General features: G+C 37.2%; 1 protein-coding gene across 2 annotated transcripts in view; it reads left to right on the top strand.

Moving 5' to 3' along the window:
* The first annotated feature begins 1581 nt into the window (after positions 1–1581).
* The window catches only part of LOC120771649, a 41762-nt gene continuing 27308 nt past the window's right edge, over positions 1582–16035 (top strand). Inside the window, exon 1 of one of the 2 annotated variants that reach the window (XM_040099761.1) lies at positions 1582–2532. The gene's annotated coding sequence lies outside the window, so the exon portion shown is untranslated. Of the gene's footprint in view, positions 2533–13349; positions 14760–16035 lie in introns of those variants that run through there. The other variant, XM_040099762.1, reaches the window with a different exon arrangement.

Raw genomic sequence — 16035 nt, forward strand, 5'->3', positions numbered from 1 at the left:
GGCCCGTAAGTTCTGTGCAACGAGCACAAAACCTTCTCATGCTGCAATTTCATATAAAGATCAAGAAGTCACACGCATGTATAGACAAATTGTGGACATGGCAAGCAGTTAGGTTCGGTGACGGTGTGCGCCACCGCGCTTACAACAACTCCAATGAAGCGATAATCAGTTAAATTGTTTATCAGATTAATTTCAACATTTTAATAATGGGGGTGGATATGCTGGGCATACATACATATGTAGTGATAGCAGTAGCCGTAGTAGTGGTTGACCCAACTATTGTGTAAAGCTGTTGTCAACAAGTCGGCAGATACAGCACGAGTACGCAAGGCAGCCATGTGTAAACCGAGTCGTGAGTCGTTCGCTTGAACTTCAATTAAATGCAAATAAACTATTTACTTCAACAAATACGAAAACGGTACGAAGATCACTACGAGCGCGAGTTACAACATTTTACAGCAGAGAGCAATGAGAGAGCGAGAGGGAGAGAGCACTTGTGAAAGCAAGCGATATAAGTAGTGAGTATATGGACTCTGAAACTTATGTATATGTATATTGCATGTTTGGTACTCCAAATCTTGTGGATGCTATTGATGACGCAGTTGTTTACGTTGACGCTGCTGAGCGCGGAGAGTGCGTCTATAGTGCACACCACCCGCTAGTGCCAATTACAGCCATGCATTGAAGTTTACGCCAAGCTCTGACTCTGGTAGAGCCAGCAAGAGCGTAGCGGACTTAATATCGTTCAAATTACACACATTCAGCCACATATACATACATTAAATTTGGCAGCTGATATGTATGCAGAGAGCCGATCAGCACTTGTTTATCACAGCATAGCGCGAACTGCGTACGTACACTCACACTTACCGCTTCATTGCACTCGCCACACACTTGTCAACCACGTCGCTGGGACCAGCTTCAGCTCCAACCCTTCAACTTCAATTACAGCTTCAGCTAAATCTCAGCTTATGCTTCAACCTCAGCTTCAGCTCCAATCTCAGTTTCTCAGTCAATTTCTGCTTCTGCTCCATCTCAGCTTTTGCTTCGAATTCAACCTCAGCAGCTCCAGTCGCAATTTCTGCTGCAATCTTAGCTTCATCTTCAACTTCTGCTCCAGTCTCTGCTTCTGCTCCGCAGCTTCAGCTCCAATCTCTGCTACTGCTCCAGTCTCTACTTCAGCGCCAACCCTAATCACAGCTCCAATTTTACTTTTGCTCCAACTTCGGCTTTAGCTCCAACCTGCGCCAGTCTCTACTTCTGCTCCAACCTCAACCTTAGCTCCAATCTCTGCTTCTGCTATAATCTCAGCTTCTATACCAACATTATTTTCAGCTCCAACCTCAACCTCAGCTCCAATCTCTGCTTCTCATCCGATCTCTGCTTTTGCTCCGATCTCTGCTTCAGCTCCAATCTCTGCTTCTGCTCCAACCTCAGCTTCCAATATATTATTCCAAACAAACAAGACAAATGCCTTTGTAGTAGTAGTACTAGTTTATGCCAGCGACTCTTCTTTCTCTTGAACGTCATTTGAACAGTTACTGACAACACGCTGACCGATTTGGATATACACGCAGCATTCGGCTCGGTACTACTACGCTGCTCGTCGTCTAGCAACGCTGATCACAAACGTCGTAGCGTTCGTAGTTATTATAACGCTCAGCGGTTAAGCACCGACAAATTTCAATCGCAGTCAGAGCGGAGCGTTTATAACGAACAATAGTCGTCGCGTAAATCGAGTTTATATTGGAATTTATTTTTAATTTTTTTTTTCTGTTTTGCGGATTTCTTTCTTCTGCGCTCCATCATATCCGCCGTCTCGAGCAGCGCGTGCCACGTCTCAACCCGCGCCGTGCTGATTGTGCGCCTATTATTGTTATTGTTGTTCATAATTGTTATTACTATTGTGTTATTATTGTTGTTGTTGCATTGTGTAGTAGTTGCAGCATCAAGTGTGTTGTTCTCATGATTTCATACTCGTACTAAAGTCAGCTGAACGGCGCAGCGAATATGCGCTGGCGTATTAAGTAGATAACTGCAAAGGCGCAGCGTATCGCCAGAGTTTGATTGTGCGTAAAAACGTTTTGGCGAATTTCATGAATTTTTTGTTTAAAATTTTGATTACAGTTTAGCTATTTTATTTTTTTTGCTACACATTCGCAGCGGTCTGCTGCTGTGCGCAAGCGTTCGACATACCGCCCACAGCGCGCCAATAGCTTACACAAGCGCCTTTGTGTTACATTCGTACATTCATACATACATACATATGTACATACAAATATGCAAATATTTTAATATTTACTAGAGTTGCACAAACATATGTTAACGGCCAGACGCCTGTGATAAGGCAAATTGCGCGTAAAATCAAAATAATTGCGAATATTGTGAAAACTGTTCAATAAGAATGTTCCGAAGCGGCGTAATTTTATAGAAATTTCAACAAATCAAGAAAATGTGCTTATCGGCTGCTGGTTTGCATAGTGGATACGAGTAACTTCTGCTGCGGATAGACGTGGAAATTCCATAGAAAAGGTGATTAATAAGCCGTAAACTTGAGTTGGTTTATAATATTCAAATACATATACACACGGATCCATGTATATATAATTTTTTAAGAAATATTGAAATAATTTTAATATTGTCACAGTTTTCGTTTGCTTATAGCTCACTGTGCCCGAGTTTTATGCAGACATGCAGATATCTGTGGAATTTTTTCAAATTTCCTTTTTCATTCTTTTGCCCTCATTATACAAGTAATAAATACATACGTTTTGTGGTTCAATATTATAATTTTTTATCAATCACAACTATGTGAGGTTTAATGATACAGCCAGACATCAATTGAACTTTACGGTATCGAATATTCGAACTGCGTGTTTCCGGAATTTTTTTTTTTTCGAATGAGTTTTTGCTTTTTAATCTCCGAGTTGCTCCACTTATAATTTTAAACGAGTCAAGTTGTTTTCAACGAATCCATATACTAAACAGAAATAAATCGGCGAAATGTTAGTCTAAGACTAGATAAAACCGGGTTCAACTCCAGTGGCGTGACGCGACGGTTGTCTTGTTGTAATATCATACTTTACACGCACAGTTTAGAGAAATTCTGCTAATGTGACAGTCGTTGGTTCTAAAAGGTGATTTCGAGATTCCCTTCTTTTTTAAAGAAAAAACACAAAACCTTGAAATTTAATGGGGAATGTTTATTATCAGTCGAAAGAGCGTTCTTTGGTATTTATCTTTAGAGATTATTTCTTTCAAATGTTGACCACGGCGACGTCTCAGATGCTTCAACCGTAGAGTCCAATTTTCGATGAGTTCATCGAAGATTTCGACTGGTAACCGGCGAATGACACGCGTAATGTTTTGCTCCAAGGCCTGAGGCAAAGCGATATTATCCGCATAGACTTCAGACTTTACATATCCACACAGGAAAAAGTCGAACGGTGTGATATTACACTATTTTGGTGGCCAATCGACAGACCCAAAACGTGAAATTATCTGCTCACCGAAGTGTTCTCTCAGTAAATTCATTGATTGATGTGATGTGTGGGAAGTGGTGCCGCCTTGTTGAAATCAAATGTTGTCGAGATCATGAGCTTCAATTTCAGGAATCAAATAGTCGGTTATCATCGCGCGATAACGGTCGCCATTGACCATTACGTTCTCACCGGCATCATTTTTGAAGAAATATGGAGCGATGATTCCACCGCCCCACAAACCACACAAAACCGTTGTTTTTTCTGGATGAAATGGCAGCTCTCGAATCGCTTCAGGTTGCTTTTTGTCTCAAATGCGGCAATTTTGCTTGTTTACATACCCATTAAGGCAGAAGTGGTGCTCATCGCTGAACGAAATTTGGCTCGAAAACGTCGGATCTTCTTGGAACTTTTCAAGAGCCCATAGAGCGAAGCGATGTCACTTGGTAAGAACAGCTTAAGTTCTTACACAAGCTGTATTTTGTACGCTTTCAATTTGAGAACCCGATGTAAAATGCTAAGTCGTTTCATACGTCAGTCGGAGTTGCTGCATACGGTGCCGAATCGACTCTCCACGATCTTTGTGTACACTTTCAGCAACGGCTGCCATCTTTTCTTCACTGCGTGCTGGACGTGGTCTATTCGGTCGAATATTATCCAAAAATGAATGTCGGGTCTCAAGGTGGGTGGTTGCGCATAGACGCTCAGTAGGCCAATTATGTTGACCATAAGTTAACAGCATTTCTGATATAATTTTGAGGAATGAATCTCAGTCCGCTTCGGTTACGTAGATGCGTCTTATGTGGGAGCATTCTTCTTCGTCTGCTATTAAAGGCAAGTAGAATGTAGAAAGTCCACCGATCCAATAATCTATCGTTCGACTACTAACGTCTTAGAGACATATATTAAGTCATATGGACCGGTTAAGACAACTCATTTGACCCACTAATGACTGTCTCTTCGAATCTTTGCGTTGTCTACGTCTTAGAGACAGAAATTAAGACATATGGATGGTGGGGAACACCTCTCTAACCCACTAGGAATTGTCTCATCGAATCTTATCGTTGTCCACATCTTAGAGACACCTATTAAGTCATATGGACCTGTCAGAGAACATCTCTCTGATCCGCTAAGAACTGTCTTAGCGAATCTTATCGTTGTCCACATCTTAGAGACACATATTAAGTCATATGGACCGGTTAGAACTTTCCTTTGACCCACTAATTACTGTCTCATCGGATCTTATAGCCGCCTATGCCTTACAGACACATATTAAGTCATATGGACCGGTTAAGAAACACCCCTCTGACCCATTAACGACTGTCTCATCGAATCTTATCGTTGTCCACATCTTAGAGACACATATTAAGTCATATGGACCAGTTAAGAACACTCCTTTGACCCACTAATGACGTCTTAGAGACAGAAATTAAGGCATATGGACCGGTTAGGGAACACCCCTCTGACCCACTAATGACTGACTCATCGAATCTTATCGTTGTCTATGAGTTGTCTCGTTGTCTTAGAGTCACATATTAAGTCATGACAAATTATTCAACATCTCTTCGAAGCTCCAAAAAATCCGGACTTATTTCCGACCAAAGAAATACAAATATTTACAAATTTTTGAACCCGGGCTATTATTATTATTATTTTATAGAAATGTTCTACGGATCATTCTAAACAACTTTGCTTAAGAAACTATAAGTATAAAACAGATTTCGGGCCATCGAATTTTAAAGCGAAGTTTTTTAAGTATTATAAAATTTTTTTCGTCAGTTTTGGAGCCAAACTCCTTTAGGCAGAATTGTTCAGAATGATCTTTTGAATATTTTTCGCATACGCGATTTTATTCTAAATAAATCGATCCGTTCTAGTGATTATACATATTTTTTTTATAGTTGAAGCAAATGTTGACTGTCAATTTCTCAGAGTACTTTTTCGATAAAAACAAAAGGATGCTCATGAGATTACCTAGTCTTTCTGGAGGTTTTTATCCACAGTTTATTCCTGCTGTTACGCAAAAGAATGGCTTTATTGGTTACAAGATGACAAAAAATACTTTACAGACGGTAAATGGTTCTCTCAGGAATATTTAAAATATTAACTAGCCTTTATCAGACTGTTAAGGACAGATAGGTTTTGGTCCAGAATCCATAACTGCTGTTTAAGTCTATGTGACAAATGGGGGTCTTTATAAGCTTCAAAAAGGCAAGAAATGTGTTACCGAACTGAAGGTAGTTCTCTCAGTAAATTTAAAGCGAAGATGGGCTTCTCTGCTTTCAAGATATACTTATAAGATATTTTAAATCAAATTATATTAGAGCACGATCAAAACACGAGGCCCGAATTCGAGAGGCAAATTAGATGTTTAATACCAGCATCATGCATATACATGCATACATACATATGTAGTTATAATGAATACTTTATACGATAAATACTTCTACACTTCATTTAAATGGCAGATTCTCCTCGTATTATTGCTCTCCAAACAAAAAAGAAAAAACAAAAAAAACATGTATTAAAATAAATTCACGGAATTTTAAACATTCTATTGAAAAACTATAAAATAGTATATCCACACACACATTTTTCTACAATATTAGAGATAAATACTTGCCAACAACATGATTCGATAACCATATAGCTGAGTATCACGGTTAGTTACCCGCTTTTTTTGCCGCCAACATTTACTCACACAGCAACAAACAGTTGGATATGAAGGCAAAAACACACACCGCCATTGGTGCTGGCTGCCCGTCCGCTTGTTGGTACTATTGTTGTCTATAATTGAACTACAGATAAATATATATATCAGTAGATGTTATTTACAAGCGCATAATGTTATTATTGTAATCGAAATTCTCGTCATTATCATTATTATTATATTCGTATTGTAGTCAATTGCTGGCGCAGGCGAATAAGTTCGTGCATGTAGCTGTTCGTTTGGCTGGTCAGACAGAGTTCGCGAGCTCGAGATACGCTGTTTTGAGTTGAAGTATGGTATTTGCCGCTGAAACATCTTGACTTTCGGAGTTGATACGAAGTTTGAGCGAGATGTGACAGTTAGTCGTGCGAATGTTTGACAGCTATTTCTTTATGACACTACAAATTTGACCCGAGAGCTTTAGTATGAAATTCTTCTTCTTTATTGGCGTAGACACCGCTTACACGGTTATAGAAGAGTTTATAACAGCGCGCCAGTCGTTCTTCCTTTTCGCTGTTTGGCGCCAATTGGAGATTCTAAGTGCTCCCAGGTCTTCCTCCACGTAGTCTTACCAACAGTCTTTCTTTTCCTCTGCTTCCCCCGGCGGGCGAATTTTCATCCATACGGACGATCTAGCCAGCGTAGCCGCTATCCTTAATACGCTGAATTACTGGTATGTCAATATCGCCGTATATCTCGTACAGCTCAGCGTTCCATCGACAGCGATATTCACCGCTTCCAATGAGCAATGCTATAAATCTTCCGTAGAATCTTTGTCTAGAAAACTCGTAACGCCGACTCATCAGATGTTGTCATCAACCATGCCTCTGCACCATATAGCAGGAATGACTTATAGTGTTTGGTCTTTGTTCGTCGAGATAGGACTTAACTTCTCAATTGCCTACTCAATCCAAAGTATTCCCTGTTGGTAATAGTTATTCTGCGTTTAATTTCGAGGCTGATTTTGTTGTTGGTGTTAATGCTGGTTCAAAGATAGATGAAATTAACTACGTCTTCGAAGTTATGACTGTAAACAGTGACTCTCTCTGATCTCTTTTAGAAGATTTTATCTCACTGGGTTTATTGTTCAAGCAAGCTTTTTATATGTAAAGGGTATTCTAGCTTCGTTAATTCTTACTATTGACTAAGAATTCACTTATTTTAGAAACGTTGTGAAAAAATTTATTCAAGATCCGGGTTAAATTGGGACTGTTAATCTAATTTTAGAAAACAATTCTATTCTACTACTTCTTCACAACAACTCAGAGCAGAAACTTGGGCTTAAACCATACATTTTAGTTATATATGTATATATGTTGTTGTTGTTGTTGTTATAATATCACTAAAGTCGTGCTATGGCAAACTCACAATCACCAACTCGATCTGTGATAATTTTATTAAATTTATTTATCTTATTATTTTCTTTCTCTGCCTCAAGCTACTCATAATATTGGCTTTTATTCGCACACAATACAAGTTTTCCGCCATTTTTGCTGTTATTGTAAATTAATATTGTTATCGTGTTTATTCTTGTTGCTTCTTCATTTCAATCTACCATTGTTTTTGTTTTCTGTTTTGCTTTTTTAGCTAAAAATCTCTATTTCTTCTTCTATTTAATTGTTGTGCAAAAAATAAGAATAACAAAATTATTTAAGAAAAAATGTAAAAACAATAACAAAAACATGTTAAGTCACCGACCACTTGACAATGTTGCCGACCTACCTACCCAGCGCAGCGCCCCCACAACCCACCGACCCGGAACACCCGCGCCGCAAAGTGACGTGAAGTGATGCTCCAATACTACTCGAACGTGGATTATCTACGTAAACACGTACAAATACGTATGTATGTATTAGCATAATACATATGTACATATACATATATGTAATATTTGTTGTTGTACACTTGTAGTCTTCAACATCTTCAACAACTTTGAACGCTAGGTGGCCACTTGCCATCGCAAGAAAGACTTAATGGTACCGTCATATATACTATATATATATACATATATGTATGTATAGATTTGCGCACACAAATTGACAGACAAACAAGCGGTCTCGGCAATATTTATAGCTACGAGTATTTCATATACATATGTAAAACCGAAGACACATATTCCTGCATGTGGTTGAACAGGTGCATCGAAAGATGTGGACGAACGTGCTCACCGATTAACTGACTGACTGGCAGGCGGCCCATGATGGGTTGACTGGTTAGCTGCTTGTTGCTCGGGTTACAAACATGTCACCAACGCACCAAATGGAATAGCAATGACTGTAATATAAGTGGCGACAATTTACGAGGGTTAGTTACAGGCAAACCGGAATTTGTTTCATGAGCGCCGCGGTAATCATAAATTTGCGAATCGGGAAGATTGATGGCAAATCATTTAAATTTAATTTGACGGAAAGACGGTAAATCAAAGTGTTTATAGTGATCGAGGAAAATCTTATAACTGTCATTAAAATAACTGTGGAAAGTTGTCAAATTTCTGACTGACCTTTTATCTGAAATATTGCAAACCGCTGACTAATTTTGTTGTTAAACCATCTAAAACTTTATCTAATAGATGGTGGTTGGAGTCCTAGAACTATATTTGCAAACAGCGAGGAAATGAAGATATTGACTCATTCTTTATGAATGATATCAAGACCTTGTGTTTTTTGCTAACCCATTCCTTTTCAGTTCTGGCCCAAGCAAGTGCTTGTAAGACTCATAAAATATATTCGAGAAGATATTTCTTATGGAACTTCAGTAATACCAATTGGGACCTGTACTGCAGAAAGCTTCGAACAGCTCGACATGAACTCGATTCCAACCCCGGGTGCGATTGATGAGCCCGTCGATATTTTTAGCTCTGTGTGTCTTAAAAGCTCCTGTCCTCTCAAAACTCTGAACAGTAAAGGGAAACCCTTTTGATACACATCGGAGTTAACGGAGATCAGATCTTAGAGCAGAAGACTTTTCCAGAAAGCCCATAGAAATGGTTCTAGTGACGGTTAGGCGCTGTATTCGGCTGGGCTGGATGTATAAAAGTTCAAATTAAAAAAAAAACAAGAGAGTCGCGTGGAGAGCCTTCTGCAGAATCGTGTGGCACTCTAGCCACACTCGCATTGGAATGGATTCGAGTCGTTCCACCACTGGATCGCAATCCGCTCCTGTGCGACTGCAAAATCCTCTGGCCTAGAGTAGAACTCAGAAGATCTTCTGAACTAATTTCCCATAGCAAAGTTCATCATTCATGCGGCGCGGCTAAAAGTCTGCAAGTTGTCAAAACTTATGGAAGAGGGTGAGACACTTTCTCCTCCATCGTCTAGACTTTGCAAGATTAAAGATGAAACATATCAGTAGTCTTACCTTCGGCGAATGAGGAGATAGCGTATAAAGAACTTAGCCGTGTCAGCAAATTTTCTGATAGACTCAAAGCGCTCTACTTGTAAGGGTCTTATGATCTATTTTTTAAGTAACAAAACGGACCGGAATTTTAAGCTGTTCAAGAAAGATTCCTCTTAGATCCGTTCTCTTTACCAAACCTAACTTGCCCTCTTCCTTATTTAAAAGCCAGGTCTCGTTGAATCGAGCCCCAGTACATTGCTTTATGGAAAAGGTGTGACTCCTTGATATGAAGAAGAAAGAAATATCGTTTACTAACTTTAAAGTCCGACGACATTCTTCTTATTCTGTCTTTTTCTTTAATGGTGTAGGCACCGCTTACGCGGTCATAGCCGACGAAACTGTCGGTAATTAATCAGCAGAAATGTAGTTAAAATTTCCTCTGTCGGTTGGGGAAATTTCGAAAAAAAGTAATTAAAAAATGCTCTTATTCTGCTTTACTTCTTAATTGGCGACCGATTCCAAAGTTGATTGCAATACTGATACCATTTCTGAATTCCAGTTCGATATTATAACGGTTTATTTTTAATGTGCTCATCAATATCATTTAACACCCGACACGCCCTCGTAAATGTAGAAATTTTATTAAAAACAAATTGTAATAACAACAGAAATAAAACAGTGCGAACAAGTAACCGGTTGGATAGCTTCGCAGAAGCCACATCGCACAACAACAGCTGCAACAACAACAACAGCAATCCAGTCGACAAGCAGTCAAGCAACACAAAAATCCCCAGCACTAGCCTTTTATAAAGGCGATCAGCCAAAACCGAAGCCACATCTCACAAAATAACTGCAATAGCAACAACTAACATACTAACTGTTGCAAAAACAACTGCAAACAACACTAAATAAATTGATAGCGAACAACAAATCCAGCTGGCACTGAGAAAAAATCTAAGATCTTCCATTCGACTTGTCCAACACGAGAGCGTCGCATGCGCGCGTTCAATGCGGCTGAGCGACAAAAACTCAAACAAATATAACTAAATAAAACAAACATTAATAACTAAATATAAAAACAAAAACAGTCACCATATACATATGTATATAAAGTATAAAGTGAAATATCTCCAAACAACAAGCTCCAAAATAGTCCGTGAATTCCGCCGGCAAAAACACAGGCACGTACGCAAGCCGCTCTTTAACGCGCCGTGAACGACGAATAGACACGGATATGGTTAGACTATAACTTTTTGACGTTTTGTTTTTTTTTTGTAGTCAAGATCGAAAGAAACACGTTCAATTTATGCATATTTATGGTGTTCTAATATACATATTTACATGCATAGCTTTATATACATACTTATGTACATATGTATCTACATACAAGTATATTGAGATGTGTGGGTAAAAATACTACGTGGGCTTGGAATTTCAGCAGTTCGGTCAAGTTCTAAACTCATATAGTAAGAATTTCTCAGGTAACTCCAATGACAGCTTGTTGCTAGTTGGTTTGATGGGCAGATGGTCTTCAAATTGTGATCAAAAAGGCGAGAGAGTACACGTAGATATTCAAAAATTATCGGAGCTCATGACAGTAACATTCTTAATAGGCTCCCCATAATTCGAATGAGCATATGGAAATCTTTTTTTGCGATTCTTTAAGAAATGTTGCAAAAGTACTTTTTCTTTATTATAAGAGATAATAAAATCAGACCAAACTTTTTAAGCACTGATTTTAAACAATTTCTTTACATTGTGACAAAAAAGTACCCGGAATTTGTAAATAAAATGCAAAATATTTAATTATTTTATATATATAATCAAAGTAATCCCCACCAGCTGTAATACACATATGTCAACGATTTTTCCAGTCCTTGAAACACTTTTTATAAGTCCTTTTTGCGATGGTCTTCAGCGAATTTTTTTTTATCTCTTCGACCGACTGAAAACGGGTTCCATTCCGATAATTGTTGACTTGTTTGCATTTCAAACTCATAAACCCTTGTCTCATCAGCAGTTATAATGCTCTCCATGAATGTGAGATCGGAATTCGCACTGTCAAGCATGTCCAAAGAGACCGGTTTTACGAGTTTCTTTTTGTATAAATGTCAGCTTTATCCGAATGAGTCGAGCGTTTCATACCTAAAATATCCACCAAAATCATTCGAACGAACTAGCGAAAGATGTCGAGCTCTAAATTTCTGAAGAAAAGCCCATTGTCGGAATACTTTTTTTCTGCAATTGGGCCCATATGTCAGCAATAAGGCGCCAAATATTATCTTCCAAGGCGTTAAAGGTCTCAGGCTTATCTGCTTAGACAATCGACTTCACATAACCTCACAAAAATTGTCCAGCGGTGTTAAATCGGAAAAACTTGTAGACCACACCAAAGAACATCGACGTAAAATAATGTGCACACCAAAAGTTACCTTCACTAAATTGATAGTTCCGTTGGTTGTACAAGGTTTGTACAAAAAGTATAGCGAATTTTGAATTTTTCTATATTAGATTTTCGATTGTTTTTTGGCGTTATGTTGGTACTCATATTTCTTACTTGTGCTGTCAAGGTCGGCTATTTTCAATGCTTACCTAATTTTTGACAGCTGTTGCGCATAGACGGTCTTTGGTTTGTCATTGATTTTTGTGCCAACCAGTGTGACCTTGACATTGCTCTGGGTACGTTGGTCTCAGTCCGCAACGGCCAAGACCTGTTCCATAGGATCAAGACTGGTAACCAATCATGGGTTTATGGTTATGACCTGGAAACCAAAGCTCAAGCATCCCAATGAAAACTGCCTCATGAGCCAAGACCAAGAAAAGCGCACCAAGTTAGGTCGAATGTGAGGGTTTTGATACATCATGAGTTCTTGAGCCGATTCCATCACAAGTAATCTATTAGAATGTTAGTGGTGAAGAATGTTTAGATGATCTCTACTTTCTCTGCGCTAACAATTCTGGGCCATACAAATACCAATGCCACAGTTTTAAGAATATAAATGTTCTAACTTCCATATCTCTCAACTGTCAGTTTGGGTTCCGTACTGAAATAATCACAAATTCTCAGTGATATATAAATGTCGTCTCACAATGTACCATTTTGAATTAGTCAACTTTTGGAAAAGAGCTTACACTTCATTATAATATTATACAAACTGGAGTATACATGATAAGAGTTCGAGACTGTTCCCCTATAGATCTCTGTTTTGAGGAATCAGATTATTAGATACTTCGGCTTTCTGTAGAGCGAAATCCTTATCGTTGCCTTCTACTAACTCCGATTTCACCTTTTTGGCTTCTTCCTTTATTTCGGCAGCAGCATCAGTACAAGAAGTTGAACTCAAAACTAATCTCAATGAGACCACTCTTCCTTCTCTATCTTTAAAAATTCTGGTTCATTAACCACTGATAACTTTGGAATGCGAGCTAGCCTTTAGCTCTGACTTCGATTATGCATAAATTGATGCAGTTCATTCCTATAAATCTTAGATAATTTGCTAAGTGAAAGAAATCATTCTAGAGGGATCGCTTCGCCTTAATGTCGACCAGCAGGTTCTTGGAATTCATCTGAGTGCAGTAAGTTCTTATGTTGGGAAAGAATTCATTTCTATTATATTCTATATCCTAGAAACTTCACCCAAAACTTTCATTGGCTGTTTTCCTCTTGTCAAGTCTTTCAATATCTCCCAAGGGGAAGCAGCGTCAAGTTCAGAGAGTCTGGGACAACAAATGTATACAAGTCTTTTAAATTCATACCAAACGATGGAAGTGTCAAGATTTTGGCGACAAAGGATAGTTTGCTTCGTTTGAAGCCAGCAGCAACACACATATCCGAAAAGTTGAATTCCTTGGTAGTTCTGCCTGAATCCTACTCAGCAGATCTCTCAACCTTAAATGGAAATAAAATAAAACTTCTGATGAAAATCTTTCTGCTGTGAGTTTCAAACTTAGTGAACCCTCTACTTCTCGGTTAAAATCTAAAGGCAAAACCAAACTGAAACGCATGCACGTTCCGAACCTAATAAAGACGTTGACACTAAGCTAATAATAGTATTATTAGGCGCACAAATGAAATGCACATGACAAAGTGTATAATTAGATTTAACACCTTTATGTTAAATAGGGCTAACACAAATTGAACAAACGCAACAAAAGCCAAAGCGGCTAACGCGCTGGAAGACTTTAATATCAATAGATATAATATTCTTCTGTTTTCATACACACACGTACAACTTTCAATATTTATTACACGTGTAATTTGATACGCCCATTTCGATGGCTGCTTTATAGCTTAAGAATTTTCGAAAGCAAAGCCTTTCGACTTTTTATTGATTTTTGTTTTGGTGCGATCCCCACCAGCCACCATTAATCACTCTCACCAATATTATATACGCTACAAACGGCTTTTAACCACGATCAGCGCTCTCCTAGACACACACATGAGCAAGCTAACAGCGAATAGTTTTGTAACATAAGAGTGACCAGATAACCAATAGACGCAGGAGAGCGCCAAACAGGAGTGTAACTATTATTTTTTTGCAGAAGCCAAATGCTGAAAAGACGCTTAGCGATTACTCGTAGATCAACAATTGTCATTGTGTGGATGCGAGAGATCACTGATACACGCTACACACAAAACGCGGCTCGAAGACAAACCGCCTGCTAGTAGTGGCTCAGTATAGAGCTAGACTTACAAGCTTGAGCGCGACGCGAAGCGAAGCGATTTTGCAAAACAAGTTACTTTTCTATGAGATTATTACCGAAGATTTGCATTAACAGTCGAAGCATTACGCGCAATGATAATGTAAATAGACCGCAAGCGAGTATATGACAGAGTACGAATCTAGTACGACTACTGACGACGAGCACTGCTGCCACCGGTTATTTGGCATTTTTTTGACAGGCGTCAAACGCGCAGCGACGCGGTAAACATTATGTGCCTGATAGGTGACAAAAGCAGCCAATAAATGTGACAAAAGGATAAATAAATTAATAGATAAACAAGTTTGTGTATAAATAGCGCACAATTAACGAGATACAGGCGCGCCTTAGGCGAGAATGAACGAGTGAATTTCGTGGGGAAATGCGTTGCTAAAATGTAGAAAAAGTTCAAAATCAAGTTTTTGATTATTTGTGAGCGGGTTTCGAACACTCGAAAGTGTTGAAACTGAAAAGTATTTAATAAACATTTGGTGTGAAGAAGTGTGAAGAAATGTGAAACGAAATCTAATGAGGTAAATGAAACAAAAGGTGGCAACTACGCATTTTTTTTTCTTTTTTGATTGAAAAATTTAATGTATTTACAGCAACAACTATGTGTTAGTGTAGTCCACATTTTCCAACAGTAAATATATATAACAACCAATCAAACAACTATGCAACAGGTTTTGAAAGCAGACGAAAATATTATTTTCAGCGCGATTGCCTGCGAAAAAAAACGAGTGTGATTGGATTTGAAATTTTTATAGGCGACTGTTGACACAGAAAATCTGACGCCTAACTATATTAGTGTTATTAGTAAGTGTTTCGATAAAGCAGAAAGCAAAGCAAAACAAAAATTAAATAAATTAAAATAAAATTAAATTAAATAACAAAAATAAAATAAAAATGATAAATAAAATTAAATAAAATAAAATTAAAATAAAATAACGAAAAGAGTACAGAAAATAAATAAAATAGAGAAAAACACAAATAAAAAAAATACAGAAAATAAAATAAAAAAAAAATAAAACAAAATAAACGAAACAAAAAATTAAAACAAAGTAAAATAAAATAAAATAAAACAAATAAAATAAAAATATATAAAATAACAAAAATAAAAATAAAGAAAAATAAAAAATAAAGTGAAAAAAACTAAAATAAAATAAAATAAAATAAAAAAATAAAATAAGGAAAAACAAAAATAAAAAAGGACCCAAAGTAAAATGAAAAGATTAAATAAAATTAAAATAATGAAAAGAAAAGAATACAGAAAATAAATTAAAATAAACTAAAAAAACTAAAATAAAATAGAGTAAAATAAAATGAAATAAAAAAAGAAAATCTAAAAAAATAAAAGGTACAGGAAATAAATTAAAAAAAGAAAAACAAAAATAAAAATAAAAAATGTACAAAAAAAAATTAAAAAAAAAATAAAAAAATATAATGTATATAAAATAAAACTAAAACACAACAAAAATGGCAAATATTGAAAAAAATTATCACCAAAAAATTTCGAAGATAAAATAGAGAAAAACAAAAATAAAAAACATACAAAAAATGAAATAAAAAAAAAAAACTACAAAAAGGTTAATCTAGAAGTAAATTGCCACTTTAAGCAAGCAACCAAAAAAATTCCAAAAATTCTGCCAACTCCTTTCATAGTCTTAAAGCAGTATTTACCAACACTAACTTTGACTTTTGTGACAGATTGAATTAAATCGTGTTGTAATCGAGGACCATTAACTTACTTGCACGAATTAATTTAAATTACAACAAAATGCGCGCTCACACAACCATACCACACATGCG

Source organism: Bactrocera tryoni, chromosome 3 (assembly GCF_016617805.1).
Source record: "Bactrocera tryoni isolate S06 chromosome 3, CSIRO_BtryS06_freeze2, whole genome shotgun sequence".
NCBI lineage: Eukaryota > Metazoa > Arthropoda > Insecta > Diptera > Tephritidae > Bactrocera > Bactrocera tryoni.